This window comes from Procambarus clarkii, chromosome 22 (genome assembly GCF_040958095.1).
Source record: "Procambarus clarkii isolate CNS0578487 chromosome 22, FALCON_Pclarkii_2.0, whole genome shotgun sequence".
Taxonomy (NCBI): Eukaryota; Metazoa; Arthropoda; class Malacostraca; order Decapoda; family Cambaridae; genus Procambarus; species Procambarus clarkii.
In genome coordinates, this window is record NC_091171.1 from 43,727,936 (window position 1) to 43,751,770 (window position 23,835).

A 23,835-nucleotide genomic window follows, 5' to 3' on the forward strand; every position below is an offset into this window, starting at 1 on the left:
GTCGACTTGCTTCCATTCTGAGCTGTGGCTGAGAGCACGGTCGACGTATGCGTTAACAACACTCCTCTTGTACCTGTCAGGGCAGTCGCTGTTGGCATTTAGGCACATTCCTATGTTTGTTTCCTTTGTGTAGACTGCAGTGTGGAAACCTCCGCCCTTTTCCATGACTGTTACATCTAGAAAAGGCAGCTTCCCATCCTTTTCCGTCTCGTAAGTGAAACGCAGCACGGAACTCTGTTCAAATGCCTCCTTCAGCTCCTGCAGATGTCTGACATCAGGTACCTGTGTAAAAATGTCGTCAACATACCTGCAGTATATGGCCGGTTTCAAGTTCATGTCGACTAAGACTTTTTGCTCGATGGTACCCATGTAGAAGTTTGCAAACAGGACACCTAGGGGAGAACCCATAGCGACCCCATCTACTTGCTTATACATGTGCCCATCCGGGCTCAAGAAGGGTGCCTCTTTAGTACAAGCTTGGAGTAGTTTCCTCAGAATACTTTCTGGCATGTCAAGAGGAGTACAGGCTGGATCACGATACACTCTGTCGGCTATCATTCCGATATCGGAATGATAGCCGACAGAGTGTATCGTGATCCAGCCTGTACTCCTCTTGACATGCCAGAAAGTATTCTGAGGAAACTACTCCAAGCTTGTACTAAAGAGGCACCCTTCTTGAGCCCGGATGGGCACATGTATAAGCAAGTAGATGGGGTCGCTATGGGTTCTCCCCTAGGTGTCCTGTTTGCAAACTTCTACATGGGTACCATCGAGCAAAAAGTCTTAGTCGACATGAACTTGAAACCGGCCATATACTGCAGGTATGTTGACGACATTTTTACACAGGTACCTGATGTCAGACATCTGCAGGAGCTGAAGGAGGCATTTGAGCAGAGTTCCGTGCTGCGTTTCACTTACGAGACGGAAAAGGATGGGAAGCTGCCTTTTCTAGATGTAACAGTCATGGAAAAGGGCGGAGGTTTCCACACTGCAGTCTACACAAAGGAAACAAACATAGGAATGTGCCTAAATGCCAACAGCGACTGCCCTGACAGGTACAAGAGGAGTGTTGTTAACGCATACGTCGACCGTGCTCTCAGCCACAGCTCAGAATGGAAGCAAGTCGACGAAGAACTCTGTAGGGTAAGGCAGGTTCTAGTCAATAACGGCTTCTCCAATGGTTTCATCGAAGACATCATAAGAAGGAAAGTGAAAAGCCATGCAACCTCCGAAGAGACAACTAACACAACACCTATACCCCCTATTAGACTATTTTACAGGAACTTCTTTTCCACAGCTCATAAAACAGAGGAAAGGGTCCTGAAAGATATTGTTAATAGAAACGTTATCCCTACAGACAAAAATCAGAGGATACAACTGACGATTTACTATAAAACCAGAAAAACGGCCAGCCTACTCATGAGAAACTCTCCAGACACGAAACAGAACGCTTTAAAAGAGACTAACGTCGTCTATGCCTTCAAATGCCCACTTGGGGACTGTAAGCTCCAAAAAACCCAGTATATAGGCAAGACAACAACATCTCTTTCTAGGCGTTTAACGATGCATAAACAACAGGGCTCCATTAAGGAACATATAATCTCTTCCCATAACCAAACCATCGCCAGAGAAATCCTAGTAAACAACACAGAAATCATCGATAGATACAACGATAGCAGGCGGCTAGACGTTTGCGAGGCACTACACATCAAGAAGTCAACACCAGCAATCAACAGCCAATTATTGCACAACTATATTCTACCCACCTCAAGACTCCGCTCCAATATAGAAGCATCAAGAAATATGGACCAATAGGCTTTCTACAAACACTTCTATTCAATATCCATTGTTTCGTGTTCTGTCTTGTGTTGATACTTTTAATACCCTATTAATATCCTCTAATGCCACATCATCCTTCCCACCTTACTCAAATGTAATGCCACATCACCCTTCCCACCTCACTCAAATGTAGATATAAAATCAGGGAAACGCAAGTTCTAATCAGTTGTGTATTTGTGAAGTCTTTGAAAATGTAATAAGTTTTACGAAACGCGCCCGTGTCGCGTCAGACTAGAAATAAAAATGAATTTTGGAGAAGTGATTTTTGATTTACCTCCAACAGTGAAGCATAATGTACGAAAGATTGAGAAAATTCGTGTTAGAATTATTAATCTTACTTTTTCGGTCATATTTAATAAAATATATATATATATATATATATATATATATATATATATATATATATATATATATATATATATATATATATATATATATATATATATATATATATATATGTATATATATATAAATGTATATATATGTATATATTTGTGTATATATTTATGTATATATATATATTTATGTATATATATATATATATGGGAACAAGCCTGAATGGTCCCCAGGACATATGCAACTGAAAACTCACACCCCAGAAGTGACTCGAACCCATACTCCCAGAAGCAACGCATCTGGTATGTACAAGACGCCTTAATCCACTTGACCATCACGACCGGACATAATGAGGTGATAGCCGAGGCTATTTGAACCACCCCACCGCCGGCACTCGGATAGTTATCTTGGGCATAGCATTTTACCAAATCACCTCATTCTTTGGGGCAACACGTGAGGAACACAAATGCGAACAAGCCTGAATGGTCCCCAGGACATATGCAACTGAAAACTCACACCCCAGAAGTGACTCGAACCCATACTCCCAGAAGCAACGCATCTGGTATGTACAAGACGCCTTAATCCACTTGACCATCACGACCGGACATAATGAGGTGATAGCCGAGGCTATTTGAACCACCCCACCGCCGGCACTCGGATAGTTATCTTGGGCATAGCATTTTACCAAATCACCTCATTCTTTGGGGCAACACGTGAGGAACACAAATGCGAACAAGCCTGAATGGTCCCCAGGACATATGCAACTGAAAACTCACACCCCAGAAGTGACTCGAACCCATACTCCCAGAAGCAACGCATCTGGTATGTACAAGACGCCTTAATCCACTTGACCATCACGACCGGACATAATGAGGTGATAGCCGAGGCTATTTGAACCACCCCACCGCCGGCACTCGGATAGTTATCTTGGGCATAGCATTTTACCAAATCACCTCATTCTTTGGGGCAACACGTGAGGAACACAAATGCGAACAAGCCTGAATGGTCCCCAGGACATATGCAACTGAAAACTCACACCCCAGAAGTGACTCGAACCCATACTCCCAGAAGCAACGCATCTGGTATGTATAAGACGCCTTAATCCACTTGACCATCACGACCGGACATAATGAGGTGATAGCCGAGGCTATTTGAACCACCCCACCGCCGGCACTCGGATAGTTATCTTGGGCATAGCATTTTACCAAATCACCTCATTCTTTGGGGCAACACGTGAGGAACACAAATGCGAACAAGCCTGAATGGTCCCCAGGACATATGCAACTGAAAACTCACACCCCAGAAGTGACTCGAACCCATACTCCCAGAAGCAACGCATCTGGTATGTACAAGACGCCTTAATCCACTTGACCATCACGACCGGACATAATGAGGTGATAGCCGAGGCTATTTGAACCACCCCACCGCCGGCACTCGGATAGTTATCTTGGGCATAGCATTTTACCAAATCACCTCATTCTTTGGGGCAACACGTGAGGAACACAAATGCGAACAAGCCTGAATGGTCCCCAGGACATATGCAACTGAAAACTCACACCCCAGAAGTGACTCGAACCCATACTCCCAGAAGCAACGCATCTGGTATGTACAAGACGCCTTAATCCACTTGACCATCACGTGTTGCCCCAAAGAATGAGGTGATTTGGTAAAATGCTATGCCCAAGATAACTATCCGAGTGCCGGCGGTGGGGTGGTTCAAATAGCCTCGGCTATCACCTCATTATGTCCGGTCGTGATGGTCAAGTGGATTAAGGCGTCTTGTACATACCAGATGCGTTGCTTCTGGGAGTATGGGTTCGAGTCACTTCTGGGGTGTGAGTTTTCAGTTGCATATGTCCTGGGGACCATTCAGGCTTGTTCGCATTTGTGTTCCTCACGTGTTGCCCCAAAGAATGAGGTGATTTGGTAAAATGCTATGCCCAAGATAACTATCCGAGTGCCGGCGGTGGGGTGGTTCAAATAGCCTCGGCTATCACCTCATTATGTCCGGTCGTGATGGTCAAGTGGATTAAGGCGTCTTGTACATACCAGATGCGTTGCTTCTGGGAGTATGGGTTCGAGTCACTTCTGGGGTGTGAGTTTTCAGTTGCATATGTCCTGGGGACCATTCAGGCTTGTTCGCATTTGTGTTCCTCACGTGTTGCCCCAAAGAATGAGGTGATTTGGTAAAATGCTATGCCCAAGATAACTATCCGAGTGCCGGCGGTGGGGTGGTTCAAATAGCCTCGGCTATCACCTCATTATGTCCGGTCGTGATGGTCAAGTGGATTAAGGCGTCTTGTACATACCAGATGCGTTGCTTCTGGGAGTATGGGTTCGAGTCACTTCTGGGGTGTGAGTTTTCAGTTGCATATGTCCTGGGGACCATTCAGGCTTGTTCGCATTTGTGTTCCTCACGTGTTGCCCCAAAGAATGAGGTGATTTGGTAAAATGCTATGCCCAAGATAACTATCCGAGTGCCGGCGTTGGGGTGGTTCAAATACCCTCGGCTATCACCTCATTATGTCCGGTCGTGATGGTCAAGTGGATTAAGGCGTCTTGTACATACCAGATGCGTTGCTTCTGGGAGTATGGGTTCGAGTCACTTCTGGGGTGTGAGTTTTCAGTTGCATATGTCCTGGGGACCATTCAGGCTTGTTCGCATTTGTGTTCCTCACGTGTTGCCCCAAAGAATGAGGTGATTTGGTAAAATGCTATGCCCAAGATAACTATCCGAGTGCCGGCGGTGGGGTGGTTCAAATAGCCTCGGCTATCACCTCATTATGTCCGGTCGTGATGGTCAAGTGGATTAAGGCGTCTTGTACATACCAGATGCGTTGCTTCTGGGAGTATGGGTTCGAGTCACTTCTGGGGTGTGAGTTTTCAGTTGCATATGTCCTGGGGACCATTCAGGCTTGTTCGCATTTGTGTTCCTCACGTGTTGCCCCAAAGAATGAGGTGATTTGGTAAAATGCTATGCCCAAGATAACTATCCGAGTGCCGGCGGTGGGGTGGTTCAAATAGCCTCGGCTATCACCTCATTATGTCCGGTCGTGATGGTCAAGTGGATTAAGGCGTCTTGTACATACCAGATGCGTTGCTTCTGGGAGTATGGGTTCGAGCCACTTCTGGGGTGTGAGTTTTCAGTTGCATATGTCCTGGGGACCATTCAGGCTTGTTCGCATTTGTGTTCCTCACGTGTTGCCCCAAAGAATGAGGTGATTTGGTAAAATGCTATGCCCAAGATAACTATCCGAGTGCCGGCGGTGGGGTGGTTCAAATAGCCTCGGCTATCACCTCATTATGTCCGGTCGTGATGGTCAAGTGGATTAAGGCGTCTTGTACATACCAGATGCGTTGCTTCTGGGAGTATGGGTTCGAGTCACTTCTGGGGTGTGAGTTTTCAGTTGCATATGTCCTGGGGACCATTCAGGCTTGTTCGCATTTGTGTTCCTCACGTGTTGCCCCAAAGAATGAGGTGATTTGGTAAAATGCTATGCCCAAGATAACTATCCGAGTGCCGGCGGTGGGGTGGTTCAAATAGCCTCGGCTATCACCTCATTATGTCCGGTCGTGATGGTCAAGTGGATTAAGGCGTCTTGTACATACCAGATGCGTTGCTTCTGGGAGTATGGGTTCGAGTCACTTCTGGGGTGTGAGTTTTCAGTTGCATATGTCCTGGGGACCATTCAGGCTTGTTCGCATTTGTGTTCCTCACGTGTTGCCCCAAAGAATGAGGTGATTTGGTAAAATGCTATGCCCAAGATAACTATCCGAGTGCCGGCGGTGGGGTGGTTCAAATAGCCTCGGCTATCACCTCATTATGTCCGGTCGTGATGGTCAAGTGGATTAAGGCGTCTTGTACATACCAGATGCGTTGCTTCTGGGAGTATGGGTTCGAGTCACTTCTGGGGTGTGAGTTTTCAGTTGCATATGTCCTGGGGACCATTCAGGCTTGTTCGCATTTGTGTTCCTCACGTGTTGCCCCAAAGAATGAGGTGATTTGGTAAAATGCTATGCCCAAGATAACTATCCGAGTGCCGGCGGTGGGGTGGTTCAAATAGCCTCGGCTATCACCTCATTATGTCCGGTCGTGATGGTCAAGTGGATTAAGGCGTCTTGTACATACCAGATGCGTTGCTTCTGGGAGTATGGGTTCGAGTCACTTCTGGGGTGTGAGTTTTCAGTTGCATATGTCCTGGGGACCATTCAGGCTTGTTCGCATTTGTGTTCCTCACGTGTTGCCCCAAAGAATGAGGTGATTTGGTAAAATGCTATGCCCAAGATAACTATCCGAGTGCCGGCGGTGGGGTGGTTCAAATAGCCTCGGCTATCACCTCATTATGTCCGGTCGTGATGGTCAAGTGGATTAAGGCGTCTTGTACATACCAGATGCGTTGCTTCTGGGAGTATGGGTTCGAGTCACTTCTGGGGTGTGAGTTTTCAGTTGCATATGTCCTGGGGACCATTCAGGCTTGTTCGCATTTGTGTTCCTCACGTGTTGCCCCAAAGAATGAGGTGATTTGGTAAAATGCTATGCCCAAGATAACTATCCGAGTGCCGGCGGTGGGGTGGTTCAAATAGCCTCGGCTATCACCTCATTATGTCCGGTCGTGATGGTCAAGTGGATTAAGGCGTCTTGTACATACCAGATGCGTTGCTTCTGGGAGTATGGGTTCGAGCCACTTCTGGGGTGTGAGTTTTCAGTTGCATATGTCCTGGGGACCATTCAGGCTTGTTCGCATTTGTGTTCCTCACGTGTTGCCCCAAAGAATGAGGTGATTTGGTAAAATGCTATGCCCAAGATAACTATCCGAGTGCCGGCGGTGGGGTGGTTCAAATAGCCTCGGCTATCACCTCATTATGTCCGGTCGTGATGGTCAAGTGGATTAAGGCGTCTTGTACATACCAGATGCGTTGCTTCTGGGAGTATGGGTTCGAGTCACTTCTGGGGTGTGAGTTTTCAGTTGCATATGTCCTGGGGACCATTCAGGCTTGTTCGCATTTGTGTTCCTCACGTGTTGCCCCAAAGAATGAGGTGATTTGGTAAAATGCTATGCCCAAGATAACTATCCGAGTGCCGGCGGTGGGGTGGTTCAAATAGCCTCGGCTATCACCTCATTATGTCCGGTCGTGATGGTCAAGTGGATTAAGGCGTCTTGTACATACCAGATGCGTTGCTTCTGGGAGTATGGGTTCGAGTCACTTCTGGGGTGTGAGTTTTCAGTTGCATATGTCCTGGGGACCATTCAGGCTTGTTCGCATTTGTGTTCCTCACGTGTTGCCCCAAAGAATGAGGTGATTTGGTAAAATGCTATGCCCAAGATAACTATCCGAGTGCCGGCGGTGGGGTGGTTCAAATAGCCTCGGCTATCACCTCATTATGTCCGGTCGTGATGGTCAAGTGGATTAAGGCGTCTTGTACATACCAGATGCGTTGCTTCTGGGAGTATGGGTTCGAGTCACTTCTGGGGTGTGAGTTTTCAGTTGCATATGTCCTGGGGACCATTCAGGCTTGTTCGCATTTGTGTTCCTCACGTGTTGCCCCAAAGAATGAGGTGATTTGGTAAAATGCTATGCCCAAGATAACTATCCGAGTGCCGGCGGTGGGGTGGTTCAAATAGCCTCGGCTATCACCTCATTATGTCCGGTCGTGATGGTCAAGTGGATTAAGGCGTCTTGTACATACCAGATGCGTTGCTTCTGGGAGTATGGGTTCGAGTCACTTCTGGGGTGTGAGTTTTCAGTTATATATATATATATATATATATATATATATATATATATATATATATATATATATAATATATATACAAGAAGGTACATTTGGTTTATGAGAATACATAGCATTGATGTTTTTACATTCTTGTAAAGCCAAGAACATCAATCACGTAAAAACATCAATGCACATAACGTTTCGGGTAGGTCCTCAGTTTAACAGATAATTTTATGTAGGTAATTTGTAGCAAAAAATTGAAATGTTAATAGGTACATTGTAAGAAAATTTGAAGAAAATTAGTAGATACTTTATAGTAAAATTGTAGGATTATCAACAGGTACATTGTAGCATAATTTGAGGATTATTTCTAGGCACATTGTAGTAAAATTTGTGTTCAACATAAGAACCAAGATATGAAAAAATAACAGTGATTAGAACGGTGAAGTTGTGTGGCTTAGGTACATATATTGGAGGAGTGGGTAGCACAAGATACAGTGCGAGTTTGAAGCACTAGGTACGAAACTATGAGGATGAAATTATGTACTTCTTGGTTTTACTTTTAAATAAGGGCATAGATTGGACAGCCTTTTAATTCCATAGGTAGTGAGTTCCATAGACTAGGTCCCTTTATTCGCATACTGTTTACACAGATTTAATTTGACTCTGGGGATATCAAAGAGATATTTATTTCTGGTGTGGTTATTATGGATTCCGTTACATCTGTCAAGGAAGAGTTTCAGATCAGAATTTACAGCTATGAACAGGGTTTTGTACATGTAAATAGCACAGGAGAATGAGTTTATATTTAGGATGTTTAGGGATTTGAACATAGGGGCTGCGTGTTGTATGAACACAGAGTTTGTTATTGTACTGACAGAAAATTTTTGCTGGGTGTTGATGGGCTTGAGGTAATTTGCAGTGGTTGAACCTCATGCACAGACACCGTATGTAGGACAGGGATAGATTAGCGCATAGTATAATGAGATTAGAGCAAAGTTTGGAACATAATATCTAATTTTAGAAAGTATACCGACCGTTTTTTATATATTTTTTGGTTATACGTTGTAAGTGGGTGCTGAAGTTGAGTCTCTTGTCAATGTATAGGCCAAGGAACTTTGCATCATTTTTATTGCTAATGTTAACATTGTCTATCTGAAGCTGAACTGCAGTTGTTGATTTGTTTCCAATTAATATGAAGTAAGTCTTTTCTATGTTTAGTGGTTGACATTCATGAGTTTACTTTTTTAATTCGTTATTTACAACATTATTTAGTGTGTGTGGGTTGGGATTTGAGTAGATGAAGGTAGTATCGTCAGCAAATAGTATTTAGTATATAGTATAGGTTTAAAAATATTCGAGACATTAGGTGATCATTATTGTATATAAGAAATAGGATAGGTCCTAGGATGCTGCCCTTTGGCACTCCTGTCGTTAATGGTAGAGTGTGGGAGGTTATATCATTGATGGCTACATATTGATGTCTGTCACTAAGATAGGATCGAATATAGTTCAGGGCAATGCCTCGAATTCCATAATGGTGAAGTTTAAGTAAGATGTAGTTATGGTTAGCAGTATCAAAAGCTTTTCTTAGATCAATTAAGAGTCCAATTGGGAACTCATTTTTGTCAAGGGCTGTGTAAATTATATCAAGCAGACTAATAATTGAATCGTTGATACTCTTTTGAGATCGAAGCCAAACTGACAGGGACTTAGTATGTTGAATTTTACAAGGTAGGAGTAGAGCTAGTTATAAATATTTGTTTAAATATTTTTTATTATAAGGGTAGATTTGATATTGGTCTGTAACTGCTTATGTCTGTCGTGTCGGCTTCTTTATGAACTAGCGTTACTCATGCTTTTTTAAGGATATCCAGGAAAGTATGACACTCTAGAGATTTGTTGAATAGCAGAGCTATTTAAGGGCATAAGTGGCGTAAGGGCATGGGAGGCACTTTTGTATACCATAGATGGTATTTCATTAATTTTCTCAACTTTCGTTTTTAGTGAGTGAATGATGGACATAACATCTGTCGGGCTGACTGGTGAAAGGAGAAAAGAGTTTGGATAGCTGCCTGCAAGATATGTAGTAACATGTGTTTGGGTCTGTGGGATTTTTCTGACAAAGTTAGCACCAACTGACGAAAAGAAGCTATTAAATTCAGTAGCCGTTTCTAAATCTGTTGCAAGTGTATAACCATCCTTGGAGAGTTTAATCTGCTTTTTGTTTTGATCCTAGGATATTACAGATGGTTTTCCATGTTTCCTTTTCCTTTTTTGAATCTACTCTCATAATAGGAAAGTTTCGCTCTTTCGATTATACTGGTAAACATTGATGAGTACGGAGGATGTTATTAAACAAAATAGTGAAACTCAAGCCAAACAAATCCCCAGAGCCGGACGAAGTATTTGCCAGGGTGCTAAAAGAATACAAAGAGAAGCTTTGTGAGCCATTGTCTACCATATTTAATAAATTATTGGAGTCAGGTAGAGTGCCTGAGTCGTTGACGGTTGCTAATGTGGTATCAGTTTTCAAGAAAGGAGATAGATCACTTGCGTCAAACTATCGGCCAATTAGCTTAACGTCTATTGTGGGAAAATTGCTTGAATCGATAACTGCAAATACCTTTCGTCTTCATCTTAAAAATACATAGATTAATATAAGATTCACAACATGGTTTTACTAAATACCGTTCTTGTTTAACAAATTTGCTATTATTTTATTCCAGCATAGTTGAGGCAGTTGATAGTGGTAAGGTTTGTGATGTTGTGTACCTTGACTTTAGCAAAGCTTTTGATACAGTGTCACATGAAAGACTGATTAAAAATATAGAGGCTTGCGGTATTGGGGTGCTATATTAAGTTGGATTAGGGCATGGCTATACCAAAGTAAACAAAGAGTTAGTATAAATAGGGTTAAGTCAGAGTGGGAAAATGTTGTAAGTGGAGTGCCTCAAGGCTCTGTCCTGGGACCCCTGTTATTCATATAAGTGATTTAGATTCAGGTTTGAGCAGCAATATTTGCAAATTTGCCGATGATACAAAAATCGGGAGAGAAATAAACACGGAAAAAGACTATCACTTCAAGACGATCTAAATAGGGTTTTGAAATTATCAAAATATTGGCAGATGCAGTTTAATGCTGACAAATTTAAAGTTTTCAGGCTAGGTAATGATACAGTTAAAAGATACGAGCTAGATGATGTTGAGATTGCGAAGTCGGATTGCGAAAGGGACCATGGAGTTATGATTAGTAAGACTTTAAAATAAAAAAAATAAATGTTCGTAAGACAAATAGAACACTGGGGTTTATTAATCGAAACTTTAGTAACAAGACACCTGGTGTTGTTCTTCAGCTATATTTTGCTCTGGTTAGGCCCCATTTAGATTATGCAGTTAAGTATTGGTCGCCATACTATAGAATGGATATAAATTCACTAGAACGCGTTCAGCGTAGGATGACAAAAGTTAATCCCACAAATGAGAAACCTGTCATATGAAGAAAGATTGACAAAGCTTAAATTACATTAGCTAGTAAGGCAGAGAGTTAGGGGTGACATAATAGAGGTGTTCAAGTGGATGAATGGATACAACAAAGGGGATGTTGGATACAACAAAGGGGATTAACATCCTCTTAACAAAGGAGGATGTTAATTGGGTATTAAAAGTATCAACACAAGATATCACGAAACAATGGGTATAAATTGGATAAGTTTTGATTTAGGAAAGACCTGGGTAAATGCTGGTTCGGTAACAGGATTGTTGATTTGTGGAACCAATTACCGTTTAACGTGGCGGAGGTGGAGTCCCTTGGTTGTTTCATGCGTGGGTTGGACATGCATATGAGTGAGATTGGGCGGTTATAAATAGACAGCTGCCTCGTACGGGCCAATAGGCCTTCTGCAGTCACCTTTATTCTTATGTTTATTTCATACTTATTTGTTTAATTTCCTCAAAATTCTTGAGTCTTCTTAGTTTCTTTGTTATATCGTTTGTTTTATATGACTCCATTTCTATTGTCTAGTCTCTTAATAACATACAATATATTTTAGTCTGACACTTTGCTAAATTATTTATCTTGTGTAGCATATCCCATTTTTTTCAAAGCGAATTTATCTATTCTATACACAAATCCTCGGAGAACACAAATCAGTAAAAGTATGTAAACCAACAAAAATGCAAACTAATCAATAAAAATAAATGTAAGCCAATAAAGGTTCTTAAATTCATATTCTTTATTTGTAAACATAATATCAGAGATGAACAGTATGTTACCTTATCTGGTTCTTGTTGCTACCAGCACATGTCAGCGCTGAAATATTACTAACCTAAATGATGATCTGTGCAGATGACGACACGAGGGTCTTGCTCTCAATCATTAATGATGATCCCTATTCTGACTACATCAATGCCAACCATGTCTCTGTAAGTCAAGTTTGGGATAAAAACTTTGTTTTTAATGAATATTCTTATTTAAGTGCTAAAGATTTATCTTCATGGTCACTATAACATTCTTACTTTAGTTAGTATTTATTAGTGAACTTTTATTCAAGTCCAAGGTCAATAATGCAATGTATTTTATCAACAGTATATGCACAGTATCTGTAAAGTTATAAAAACTCCTAAAGTGTAAAAAAGCCAACTGATGAAATAATTGGATTACAGTTAACATTTACAATTAAGAATACAATTATTGTTATAATATAAAACTAATGCATTAAAGATTATTTTGGCAGGGATATGGTGGTATGCGCTACATTGCTGCACAAGGTCCCAAGGATGTGAAAGTGCCTACTATTGTTGACTTTTGGAGGATGATCATAGAGCACGACATTAACGCCATCATTATGGTTGCCAACTTCGTTGAGGGGGGCAAGGTGAGATGTTAATTTGTAGCTTTAAGGATAGTAAAATATTTTTTTTTTTTTTCAAATAATCCAGTCTTTACAAAATAATTATACATATTTTAGGCCTTAGTAATAAAATCTGTTCGTAGGTATTTAAGAACATAGTAAATATTGATTTGTTACAGGGTAAGGTTGGAGAGTACCTAAATCCAGGAGCCACCCTAGACTTTGATGGCTACGTTGTCTCCGTCCTCCATAGAGAACAGTTTCCACACTTCAATGTGTCATCGGTACAGGTCAGTCATAAGTGCTGTGAGCACAATGTACTTCAGTTTTCTATTTTATTGTGTTTTAATGTGCTAGAAGTTTCATCTGTTTCATTTGACTACACGATTTTGGGTTAACAAAAAATTATTTTAATATATTAAAATGTAAAAGATTAAATATATTTTAATCAACTTCCCATTTCTAACTTTCTTTGCTTAGTGAGAGGCACTTGCCAAGTAAAAATGAAAAGCAAAATACGGTGGAACTTCGGTGTACGAATTTAATCCTTTCCAAGAGACTGATCGTACACCAAATATTCATACATAGAAAAACAAAATTCTCAAAATAAATAATGTAAATATAATTAATCCATTCCATACACCAAAAAATAATAACTTAAAAATACATTATATACAAAATACCATTCTTATTTTTTTACTGGACCTTACCTTTATTGAGGACTCTTGTTAGCATATGGAAGACAGTGAGGTGAGGGGAGGTTTTAGTGTTTGGAAGGGTACCTACACCCATTCCATTATAACATTGGCAGTGATGACATTTCTGGGGTACTCTCTACCCTATGTTTTGTAGGCATACGACTAAGACCTGGTTGTGGCTCACTGCTTATGTCTCACTGAGAATCTGTCTAAAGACACTTATTTTTACCTACGTTTTAACACTTGTCTGTAGTGAGACATCATATTGTCATTAAAAAGGTTAACACAACGGCCTGCTACAGCTTTATCTGGGTGAGACTTTTCAGCAAAATTGTGCAGTTCTTCCCATACTGAACACATTTTTCCTAACCACATCAACCACACACATATGGTCTTCAAGTTTATGAATTATATTTTTTTTTCCTCTTTCGTCACTCTAACAACTATTTTCTTAGGTTGAACTTAACCGCTGACTTTCTTGGGACCCATGGCGTAATATATATTGTAATGAGAACTTTTCCGTTCAGAGATAAATAAAAAAAAACACAAAAACAATTAAATTCTTCACAGAGAATTCAGTGCGGTCGTCACTTGGTGGGATACACTGGTAAACTGAGCATGGTCCAGCCTGCGCCCAGCAGAACCCACACACCTTACCCATACAAATATCAACAAGCGAGTCGTACTTCGCAGTAAACTTCATACACCGAGTCAAATTTTATGACAAAATCGTTCTCATACACCGAATAAATTGTACTAGGTATTTGTAGACCGAGGTTCCACTGACCAAGTAATATCTAGACAAAATTATGATTGACAAAATGACTTATGAATCTTTTGCTGTTAGTTGTGGTTTCTTTCTGATGACCAATATTGACATTCTACATACTTTAGGAATAAAAAAAAAACTGCCAGAACCCCCTCCAGGTATCACGAACGTGGAGATTAAATTAATGGTCACTGAGAAGTTGACAACATTTGATGTTAAGCCATGTCTTCCTATAATAATATTTTGAAATCATGTTACCTATTGGAAAATATGTCAAAAAACAAACCCAATCATAAAACTTGTTAGAACCTTCAAATACCTCTAAATTTGTATAATACAAGAATTAATTTCAAATTTGTCAAAATTTTCTAAAGGTTTCAAAAGATGGGCAGAGCCATAGTGTGCAGCACTACCATTACACTAGCTTGCCAGACCATGGTATCCCAGATGAAGCTGGCTCGATGGCTCAGATGCTCCGACACTATCAAAATAGACACAGTGAAGGTATGTTATATCCTGTATTATCTTCATGACTTGCTATTCCAAAGGAATGAAAACATTGATCATAATTTGGGCGTTACAAATATGAATACAGTCTAGCCTCAACAAACCCCTTGGCGGAGGCCTTAGGGAAGAATTTTCTTGATTCAATGGACAAATTCAACAAACCTTGATTCAACGGAACAGGGTGTCCATTACACCAAGGCCCCTCAATGCACCACACCAACTCAGCGTTCAGAACAGTGAGCAGCATTAGATCTGATTTTACAAACGTTTTACTAATTACTATTCTTGTAATTTTAGTATTACTGTAAATTGGTGTGTGTGAATGTGTGTGTGTGTGAGCTGTTCAATAGTGTTGATATTGGATGTGTCCTGTCCATGGCACTGGCATTGTTTCTGACTTAAAAGCAATAAAGATTTTGAGAGTACAGTACAGTATACTGTATTGCTATAAGAAAAAAATTGTCTTCAAAGTTTCTGAGAACAAATATTGCCAGAGGATAATGTTGCGACAAAGATTCTGAGAAAGAAATCTGTTATACTGAGTAATTATTCATACTCCTTTTATACTAGTATTTCTAAAAAAAAAAGTAGTTTCCTTCTTGACATATTGATTTAGCAAGTTTCTTTCTGCTATTTCTAACGTCTTAATTGCTATCACTCTCATTTTGTTTCCTTTTGGGATCCATTGTTTCCCAGTTAATTTGGCTGTTTTTCAAGTCTCCCATTACTTGCAACTGCACTCTGAATCTACGTATAGGATTTTCTGCCATATATATTTTCTGCGAGATCTGTTCACATTCTTGCTTTCTTACGTGTTTCTTCTGTGGTTCCCCTGGGAGATGTAAATCATGGTTATCATCACTTTCTCTTCTTCCACTGAAATAATTCCTGTGATAGTTTGCCTAGTTATTTTCTTTCTCAATATTAATCTCTTAAATCTTATTTCATTTGATCAGCAGAGTTATTAATAAATTGGCTTCTGTTCCCAAAAGAGTACCAATTATGCCATTATTAGTCTGCTTGATATAATCTACACAGCCCTTGGCAAAAATGAGTTCCTAATTGGCCCTCTTCATTGACCTGAGAAAGACCTTTTCTACTGTAAACCATAACTACCTCTTACTTAAACTTCACCACTATGGTATTCGAGGCCTTGCTCTGGACTATATTCGTTCCCATCTCAGTGACAGAGACCAATATGTAGTCATCAATAGCATATCCTCCCCACTTTATCATTGACAGTAGGGGTGCCACAGGGCAGTATCTTGAGCCTCTCCTATTTCTTATATACATCAACGATTTGCTAATTGTTTTTAACATTCTTAAACCTATACTATTTGCTGAAGATACTATCTTATCTATTCTGACCCCAACCCCCACACACTAAATAATATTATCAACTGTGAATTAAAAAAAAAGTCCACTCGTGGATGTCAACCAACAAACTTACACTAAATATAAAAAAGACCAACATTTTACTTGGTAGTAAATCATCAAATCAGATTCATCTTCAGATAGACAATGTAAATATTACCAATTGAGGGGAATTTCCCCCTCAAAAATGGTGGAAAGTTCCTTGGCCTAAACATAGATAAGAAACTGAACTTCAGCACCCACATACAACACACAGACAAAAAAGTCTCAAAAACGGTCGGTATACTTTCTAAAATCAGATATTACCTTCCCCCAATCTGCTGTCCTCTCATTATATTATGCACTAATCTATCCTTATCGTACTATCTTACATACGGTATCTGTGCATTGGGTTCAACCACTGCAAATTATCTCAAGCCTTTCATCACTCAGCAAAAATTTGCTATCAGAACGATAACAAAACTCAGTCTTCAGACAACACACAGCCCCTCTATTTAAGTCCCTTAACATACTAAACATACGCTCACTCCACACACTCTCATGTGCTGTCTACATGTACAAAACCTTGTTCCGAAATGCTAATCTTGATCTGAAACTTTACCTTGATAGGTGTAATAGAACCCATAAGCACCGCGCCAGAAATAAATATCTCTGATACCCCTATTCAGACTAAATCTGTGCAAACACTCCATGCAAACAAAAGGGCCCAATCTTTCGAACTCTCTCCTTGATAAAAGAAAAAATTGGCCAACCCATGCCCTGTTCTAAAGTAAAATAAAAAAGTACCTAATTTCATCCTCATAGTTTCCTACCTTGTGCTTCAAACTCACACTGTATCTTGTACTACCCACTTCCCCAATATTAGTACTTAAGACGCATATCGTTACCATTGTAATCACCTCTCTCAATTTATATTGTAGTTATTTATTGATGTAAAAACCTTGCTACAATGTATCCTTTCATCTTACCCTGATATGTTAGATTAAAGACCTGCCCGAAACGCTATGCTTGTTAGTGACTTTGCATGAATGTAAATATACCAATCCTATGTAATCTCACCAACCCATTGTACCTTCTTGCAAATAAATTATTATTATTATTATTATTATTACAGTATTATTATTATTATTATTACATGTATTATTATTATTATTATTATTATTATTATTATTATTATTATTGTATAATAATAATAATAATAATAATAATAATGTCCAACTAACAATTTTAGTTAAAGTACTTCTCTCTCAACAGGTGGCACGGTTGTTCACTGTACAGCTGGGATTGGCCTAACTGGTACAGTTCTCCAAGTTCTTCTCATGTTTGAAATGCTTGCTGTTGAAGGAAGCTTTGATCCTCTCGAAGTGCTCAAGCACCTTAGGAACTGTCGGGCACGACTAGTTGAGAACCAAGCACAATACAACCTTAGCCTGCAGATCCTTGATGAGATTCTCTTTGGTGAAAAAACCATTGTAGCTGCAGAACATCTTCAGAATTCTCTGGACAGTTATCTGAGTAACTGCAAAGCTCAGTTAAGGAATATAAAAGCCTTACCATCCCCACTCTCATATAAAAGTTCTTCTAATCCGAGCTTTGAGTTAATGAATCGTAACAATACAATATTGCCAGCAGACTCCCAACAAATATACTTACAAATGGAAAATGGAGAGCCAGAGTCACAGTATATTAATGCGGTGAAGGTTGCGGGTCTGATGCACACTGAAGCACTACTAGTCACAGAACACCCCATGCCTATCACACTCTCCAAATTCTGGAGAATGGTTGTGGAGAAGGGCTCTTCTCTTGTAATACTCATCAATCAATTTGACGAGCAAAGCAAGGTAGTGATTTTGTATACTTTTCCATAATTTTAAATTAATATTCACTCAATGATTTCAATTTGTAATCAATAATCACAATTACTCTCTACCATTTAGGATGAGTTCCCTGATGTAATGCCTTATGTGGGAGGTATGTGGACCCTTGGAGATTACACCATCCATGCGCACCAAGCTCAGCTCTATGGAAATGCACTCGTGCAGTACACAGTACAAATTAAAAATTCAAAGGTATTGTATCTAAAATCACTTGTCGCAATTATATTTTTTGGCTTCATAAGATACTACGAAGGAAAATTTCTCATGAATATATGAAACTGGAACATGGCAGAAAGGCTTTTCTGGATATGTCAGATTTCAGATACCTCGTTCATACTCAACAACAATCTCTCAATTTATGACAAATATTTGCAAATGATTTCTCAATCCATTAATTTGTAACTTGTATTATGCCAATCCCAGAGAAATGTGATCCATTGGTGCAATCTTATGATCACTGATCACTTAGCAGACATTTAGGCACTGATGCCAGTCACTATGGCATCCTTGTTATACCATCGAAGGATTCTGGGCATCATTGAAAACAGTTATTTCAGTTATAATTATTTTCTCTATAATGTCTGTTTATGGGCACAAATTTGTTAGTTCTATGAACATCACACCACAAAAGCCAATCTTACTTTTACTAATACAGCAGCCTATCAAACCACAAGCCTGCCAACACGCCCACCAAGTAAAAACACCAATGTTACTCAGATCCTGACCACCTACACTGTCCTCACATACAAACTGACAACACTAGTGACAATATGGTGGGACTTTTACTTTAATAAGCTTTTCTAGCATTATATTAGACCACCAGTTCCCAACCGGTGGGTCTTGACCTTCCCCCTCCCTAACTTGCAATGTTTGAAAAATAGCTAGCATCATTGTTTTCGTCTTAAATGAGGTGATTGTTTTTAAATTCATTCTTTGAAAACAAAAAAACAATTATGAAAGGATGGAAGGGGGTTTGAGGAGTTATGAGTACCGCATTAGAAAATAGGGCCATGAATCCAAAAAGGTGCAAAGCACTGCATGGACTAATGGGCAGTAAGTAATTATTAAAAGATGGCACCAAGCTGGCAAGAATATGAGGTTAAACTAATGCGTGGTTTTAAAGTAATGTTGAATATCGTTTTGAACCTTCTAATGGTCAACAGCTTCTTGGTTCTTTGATAAAATTTTGACCCTAGAGAAAATACTGATTTATCAAGTCTTATTTTTCAGAACTTAGTCCATAATGTGCAAGTGTATCAGGTGCTCTCGTGGCAGTATGGTCAAGATGTGCCTCCTGTGCCAGACATTTTGCTCAAATTGGCTGAATTATTACTACAGAACCCTAGTAGTACTCGCACTGGTCCACCTATTTTGTGCTGTGGGTTAGTATCTGTTGTGGAAATATGTAGCAGTTCTCCAACTGAACTCGTATTCACTTTATGAATTTGTATCATGCTTTTAATGCTGTGTTTGGATGTGACATACATTTGTTAGATATTGTAGTGTGGTGTTTAAGTTTGCTCAGCACCCCAAAAATTTGTATTTCTTTAAATTTAAAGATTGCCTCTAAAATATAATAGACATAAGTTATAATTTTCTTTGCTGTACTGTGCTCTTTTATCGTCAGTTCCTAGTCGGTTCATATACTTTGTAGAGAGAACATTCTGATGTACGTGACAACCAACACAATATTGTATGAAAAGAGCTTGCCATTCACATTAGAAATAAGACATTATTGAAAGTAAAATATATCTAATTGCCTTACACCCCTACTGTGATGCTTTACTGCCAAAAAAATGCTAAAATGTCATAAGTTTCAAAATTTAAAGCTTTATTTTACGAATAAGTTTATAGACCCATATGACCAAACAGTAAAATTACAAAGTAATATGGATCAAATAGTTTGTATAACATTAACTAAAAAAAAATTGCTGATAGTACTAATTTCTTGGTCTGCCATTGACTTTGCACCAGCCTAACAAAAACAGTAGTAATAATCAGGCATTCCTTTAAAAACAGAAAATATAGGTGATATTCATCTTTACAAATTACGTGTATCACCAGACACAGAATAGACTTTGAGCAGATTATGAAAACACCAAATACAGAACTGATAGTTTATTCAATATTTCACTGTTGTGAGTTCTTCAAAAATAACAGGAAATGAGTAGACAATGTTTTGTATAGTGGCAGCCCGTAGTGTGCTTGTGGGACACAAGCCCTGCTTACTCGTCTGCTTCTCCTTCTACTCTTCGCCGTCTTGATGCTTTGCACCATACTGGGTTGCGCCTCAGTTCTGGTGCCTTTCGTTCGACTCCCGTCCTTAGCTTGTATGTTGACACTGGCTTCCTGTCTCTCCAGGACCGCCGTGATCGCTACTGTCTTCGCTATCTTGCGCGGTCCTTGCAACATCCTTCCTCTCGCCTCTGTCGTGCTTTAACTTTTACCCCTCCTGCGGTTCCTGTTCCTCTTCACCACCTCCCTCTTTCTGTCCGGTTATCTCGCCTGCAGGATTCTCTTTCCGTTCGTATTTCTGATGTTTCTCCTCGTGTTGTTCCATCTTTGCCCCCGTGGAGGGTCCCTCTTCCGCGGTTTTGTACTTCCTTGACCCGTGTCACTAAAGCTTTTACCCCTCCTACGGTTCTAAAACGCCTTTTCCTCGAGCACTTTTCTTCTCACTCCCGCTCCGTTTCTGTCTTCACCGATGGGTCTAAGTCAGCGGACGGTGTTGGCTACTCTGTTGTTTTTCCTGATCGCACTTATATGTGTCGCTTGCCTCCGGAGACTAGCATCTTTACAGCGGAACTTTATGCTATTCTCTATGCTCTTCGTCTCCTACTTTCTCGTTGTCAGTCTTCCTTTGTAGTTGTTGTTGACTCTCGTAGTGCCCTCATGGCTCTCGGGTCCTTTAATCCAGTTCATCCAGTGGTTGTCGAGATCCAGCATTGGCTGTTTCTCGTTCATAGTAAATTTAAGTCGGTTGAGTTTTGTTGGGTTCCCAGCCATATTGGTGTGTCTTTAAATGAGCGTGCGGATGCTGCCGCCAAGGAAGCTGTCCGCTCTTGTCCCATCTCTCGTAAGGGCATTCCGTATTCCGACTTTTACCCGGTTATCCATTCCTCAGTCCTTACCCGTTGGCAGGCTTCTTGGTTGTCTGTTACTGGTAACAAGCTACGTACTCTTAAATGTTGTGTTTCCTCGTGGCAGTCCTCCTTCCACCGTAACCGGCGGTGGGAAACAGCTCTGGCGAGGTTGCGTATTGGCCATACTCGCTTAACCCATGGTCACTTGATGGAGCGCCGCCCTGCTCCTTATTGTCCTAGTTGCATTGTCCCTCTTACGGTCGTGCATGTCCTTCTTGAATGTCCTGACTTCCAGGACGAGCGTATGTTTTGCTTTCCGACCGCCCCTCGCGGTCACCTGTCCCTCGATAGAATTCTTGGTGACTCGGATACTTTTGATATCGTTCGCCTTATGCGTTTTTGTTCTCGTATTGGCATCCTTGGTGATATTTAGCGCCCTCTGATTATTTTGCGTATTTGATGGTGCTACATAGCCTTCCCGGTTTGGTGCCTTCTTTTGATAATTACTTACTTACTTGTGGGACACAAGATGCCGTAAGAACATAAGTTATTGCTAAATCGGCTTGTTGCCAATCAACAAATGCAAATGATTTTGGCAATACAGTACTCAGCAAAGAATTCCTTTTTTCGTATTAATGTGTGTACAAATGACAATGCGAGCAGATTCTGTTCATCTACAGTACTTCCAATGAACTATTACAAATAAATCAGCCTCATAATGTAGTTGTGTACAATGGGATTGTTATCAAAGCTTTAAGTATAAATTTCAATTATACAAAATGGATGATATACGGTAATACTGTAGGTTAAAACAAGTTGTGAGGACCACCCTATTACCATTCCAGACTTTTTGTTCTTAGAAACGAGCACTTCATTATGAGGGCCTATGGGTAAAAGCACAATAATACCATCAAGGCCACAATACTTCATCTCTTACGAGGGAGCTTTCATCTTAAAGAACCATTCTCCAGTACAGAAGCAAAGTAATTATTAAAAGAAGGCACCAAGGTGGAAAGTCTATGTAGCACCAATCCAGTAACAAAAAGCCTCCAACAAGAATCGAAGTCTTGCCACTTTTGCACAATACATCATCTAATTTGGCAACTTAGTCCCCACACATATGAGCCACATTGATCATACCCATCCTTCCATGACAAGCTCTCATACAAGACTTACTGTCGGAAATTTCCGACACCCTAAATACTAACCCCTAGCACAGTAAGATAGAAGTATTTTGTTAGGAAATCAAATTTACTAATATTATTAATTCCTAGTGTAAGAACGCCAAAAGTTTCCTACTATACGTGGCTGCTGTTCAAGTTCAAGTTTAAGTATTTTTTATTGAGACAAGAAAAAATACATCTCAAAGGGATAGAGTAGCTTAGGCTATTTGTACCCCCCCCCCCCCCTCTACTGCAAGTCCCTCAAGGGGCGCACAAATTCAGTGAGTACAAATTGTGGGACATTTGGGGCTTGACTCTAATTATTTAAATATTAAAGTAAAGAAAATCAATTACGAAGGACCACCCGCTTTTATAGTAAAGAGGGAAACTAAGAAATTATGATCATTAGAATATTCCTAGATGAACCAGTAACTATGGATAAAATACTAGAGAATATGATCACTGAAAAGATTAATGGGCTGTATAATTAAATGAATCAAACCCTCAAACACCTACATCGGGGGGGTATTACTGGAACTCAGTACGTCCAGGAACTAGTGTGGTTCGTTCACCAGTCCAATGTATAATAATCTAATCCTATGAATATTTATAGAGTCATTATCTTTATCTTCAAAAAGAACATAGACTACGAACATGAAATAATTATTATAATAAACACATGTTAATCCAATGAACAGAGTTCTGCATGTAAAAAGAGTACAGATAATAATCAAAGGAATACAAAGGAATCTTAGCTTAATGACGATTCCCTAGAAGTTAGTTACGACTCATCTTCCGCTTCCTCTGGACTCGTCATGGAACACTGGGAGTTGATTAACATGGGAAATGACAGCTCGGAGAATTCCTCGCACACGCTGTAAATCAAATTGGTTTCAGTAGTAACAAATTAAACTACTAGAAATCTATATTCAAGAAAACGAGATTAAACATCAGAAAAATAATAACCTGTAATTTGTTGTTGTCGCACAGCGTCACGACAAGCTACCCAGCTATAAACCTACACCATATAAGATGCATCAAATAAGGATAAGGATACTTAGCTAATATGGGCAGTGTGTAAGTTAAGGCTTGCCGAAATTCGCGTCCTAGGCTCCGGTCTAGCCTATCCTAGATACTGGCCGGTCACGTGGAGTTACATAGAACCAAATTTAACAGGTTCCGTAAATGACACTGACACCAGCAAAGGTATTGTCTGCAAAGGTTCTTCACACCTCACAGTGGCGACTTTCTTCTGGAGATTTGATGGCGTCTACCCTGATGGCTGGGTAATGGCGTCTCCTCGTGAGCGCTTCGTCACGTGAACACGTCTGCTCGTGAACGTTTCACCTCGTGCACTGGCGTCCTCTCCGCCCCGCGTTTGTTAACCAAATTATTTATTATGGATATTATCATTTCTCACAGTTGTGCTTGAAATGCTCGGGTTAGGACGGGTTTATTATTTGGAGGAGTTAAATATTATTATTTGCCAGTTTTATGATAGTAAACGAATAATGGAGAAGAATTAGTCTCTCCAGGGCATTCACGCGTGACATTAAATTTACTACTAGATAACAGCTATAACTATAAACGCTCTATTTGGCTTTAGTTGGAGATCAGTTT

General features: G+C 40.1%; 1 protein-coding gene across 5 annotated transcripts in view; it reads left to right on the forward strand.

Annotated features, from left to right (window-relative positions):
• LOC123761307 (uncharacterized) overlaps positions 1–23,835 on the forward strand; it is a 183,572-nt gene that overhangs the window by 152,281 nt on the left and 7,456 nt on the right. For 4 of the 5 annotated variants that reach the window (XM_069328914.1, XM_069328913.1, XM_069328911.1 and 1 more), the window contains exons 27-33: positions 12,240–12,316; positions 12,628–12,768; positions 12,924–13,034; positions 14,586–14,715; positions 17,347–17,933; positions 18,030–18,161; positions 19,200–19,351. The gene's annotated coding sequence lies outside the window, so the exon portion shown is untranslated. The remainder of the gene's footprint in view (positions 1–12,239; positions 12,317–12,627; positions 12,769–12,923; positions 13,035–14,585; positions 14,716–17,346; positions 17,934–18,029; positions 18,162–19,199; positions 19,352–23,835) is intronic. The other variant, XM_069328912.1, reaches the window with a different exon arrangement.